At 48.2% G+C, this 2,871-nt stretch overlaps 1 non-coding gene and 1 pseudogene across 1 annotated transcript; both read left to right on the top strand.

Moving 5' to 3' along the window:
• The first annotated feature begins 2,162 nt into the window (after positions 1-2,162).
• Positions 2,163-2,317, top strand: LOC131292719 (5.8S ribosomal RNA). Its single transcript, XR_009190326.1, has one exon. It is a non-coding gene; the product is annotated as a 5.8S ribosomal RNA (ribosomal RNA).
• Positions 2,318-2,804: 487 nt separating this feature from the next.
• The window catches only part of LOC131292717 (large subunit ribosomal RNA), an 11,105-nt pseudogene continuing 11,038 nt past the window's right edge, over positions 2,805-2,871 (top strand).

Raw genomic sequence — 2,871 nt, 5'->3', positions numbered from 1 at the left:
ATAACCTGTAAACGATTACCCCGCCGTAGTTCAGCGCTTCAACCAAGTGATGACTTCAGTATGGCTAGTGTGTGAAGTATAAAGTATAGTCCTCCCCTGGTCCACACTGCTTCGGCGGTCCTGGGTAAGATAGTTAGTTCTAGCTTGCCCTATGTGGAAGAGGACACCATACTTAATACTGTGGTGTAATGAACAAAGTATAGTCCTCCACTGGTCCACGCTGCTTCGGCGGTCCTGGGTAAGATAGTTAGTTCTAGCTTGCCCTATGTGGAAGAGGGCATACAAGACAAAGTATAGTTCTCCCCTGGTCCACGCTGCTTCGGCGGTCCTGGGTAAGATAGTTAATTCTAGCTTGCCCTATGTGGAAGAGAGCATACATGAACCAAGAACGAAGGTTATGATCGAGGAATGATTCGACAACTAACCGATGGTATGAAATGTGAAGAATTCAAGCAAGCACACAATCAAGTCATCACTTGGGCATGCTCGATAGCCAACCCTATGACATTAACCTAGTAGAGCATGCGAAAACCAATATATATGTAAACGATGCCCCTCCCTAGTTCAGCGCTTCAACCAAGTGATGACTTCAGAATGGCTAAATCAAATCGGTTCAAAACATACCATCGGTACCCTATTGAAACACACAAGTCGATATCAAACCTCATGATTGTGTAGTCCTCCACTGGTCCACACTGCTCCGGCGGTCCTGGGTAAGATAGTTCATTCTAGCTTGCCCTATGTGGAAGAGGGCACATTACTCAATACTGTGGTGTTATGAACAAAGTATAGTCCTCCACTGGTCCACGCTGCTTCGGCGGTCCTGGGTAAGATAGTTAGTTCTAGCTTGCCCTATGTGGAAGAGGGCATACAAGACAAAGTATAGTTCTCCCCTGGTCCACGCTGCTTCGGCGGTCCTGGGTAAGATAGTTAATTCTAGCTTGCCCTATGTGGAAGAGAGCATACATGAACCAAGAACGAAGGTTATGATCGAGGAATGATTCGACAACTAACCGATGGTATGAAATGTGAAGAATTCAAGCAAGCACACAATCAAGTCATCACTTGGGCATGCTCGATAGCCAACCCTATGACATTAACCTAGTAGAGCATGCGAAAACCAATATATATGTAAACGATGCCTCCCTAGTTCAGCGCTTCAACCAAGTGATGACTTCAGAATGGCTAAATCAAATCGGTTCAAACCATACCATCGGTATCCTATTGAAACACACAAGTCGATATCAAACCTCATGATTGTGTAGTCCTCCACTGGTCCACGCCGCTTCGGCCGTCCTGGGTAAAATGGAACATTCCAGCTTGCCCTATGTGGAAGAGGGCACATTACTCAATACTGTGGTGTGAAGTATAAAGTTCAGTTCTCCCCTGGTCCACGCTGCTTCGGCGGTCCTGGGTAAGATAGTTCATTCTAGCTTGCCCTATGTGGAAGAGGACACTTCATACTTCGTCTCTAAGCGGCGGCTTGACTCCTCCCTACGGGGAACGGGTTTACGCGCACAGCGGCGGCTTACGCACTATGGCAGTCATGGATGCCTTACGTTTCTATGAAAAGTGTGTTCCTCCCCTGGTCCACGCTGCTTCGGCAGTCCTGGGTAAGATAGTTAGTTCTAGCTTGCCCTATGTGGAAGAGGACACGTAGACTTACTGTGGTGTGAAGTATAAGGTTCAGTTCTCCCCTGGTCCACGCCGCTTCGGCCGTCCTGGGTAAAATGGATTCATCCAGCTTGCCCTATGTGGAATGAGGACACTTTATGCTTCGTCTCTAAGCGGCGGCTTGCTCCTCCCTACGGGGAACGGGTATACGCGCACAGCGGCGGCTTACGTTATGGCAGTCATGGATGCCTTACGTTTCCATGAAAAGTGTGTTCCTCCCCTGGTCCACGCTGCTTCGGCAGTCCTGGGTAAGATAGTTAGTTCTAGCTTGCCCTATGTGGAAGAGGACACGTAGACTTACTGTGGTGTGAAGTATAAGGTTCAGTTCTCCCCTGGTCCACGCCGCTTCGGCCGTCCTGGGTAAAATGGATTAATCCAGCTTGCCCTATGTGGAATGAGGACACTTTATGCTTCGTCTCTAAGCGGCGGCTTGCTCCTCCCTACGGGGAACGGGTATACGCGCACAGCGGCGGCTTACGCAAGTTAGTCACCCTCGGCAGTGGATCACTCGGCTCATGGATCGATGAAGACCGCAGCTAACTGCGCGTCATAATGTGAACTGCAGGACACATGAACATTGATAAGTTGAACGCATATTGCACGTCGTGGGAACCTACCATGATGTACAGATGACTGAGCGCTTATATTTGAGAAATGTATCGCATACATTTAACTACGCCGTGACACCCGTCACGAGACGTGCACCATGATGTTAACTAGGGTCGCGACGACCCGCTAGCATTAAAGAACCCGTGGTTTACAATATACTGGCATTGGAATTCGAAGTATTTAGAGCGTCCGTGTTCCCGCGTGAGGCGGAAGTACGAGGAGAAGGCGTGCTTGTGGTGTCTGTGGTGGTGTTTACTGATGTCTAGCTTCAGCTTATTTATTTATTTAAATAGAAGCGAAGATGTCAAAGTAGCGTCGAAGCAGCAGCGGTAGCACAAATGATTCAAGTATGGAAGTTGACCAAAGGAACACAAACAAACTAGCGTATGGGCAATGGAAGGTATCAGTGAGTTAAACCACACGCGGGCTAACAGCCCGTTAACCGAGTCCAACGGTACATATTGGACATTGAAACAAAGTAGTCGCAAGCCAGATGTGACGATAACAACCGCAAGGTACATAAGCCTCAGTTCATGTGTGACAACCCCCTGAATTTAAGCATATTAATAAGGGGAGGAAAAGAAACCA

The sequence above is a fragment of the Anopheles ziemanni genome (assembly GCF_943734765.1).
Source record: "Anopheles ziemanni chromosome X unlocalized genomic scaffold, idAnoZiCoDA_A2_x.2 X_unloc_9, whole genome shotgun sequence".
Lineage (NCBI taxonomy): Eukaryota > Metazoa > Arthropoda > Insecta > Diptera > Culicidae > Anopheles > Anopheles ziemanni.
The sequence above is the reverse complement of the archived record's forward strand: the minus strand, read 5'-3'. Positions and strand labels throughout refer to the sequence as shown.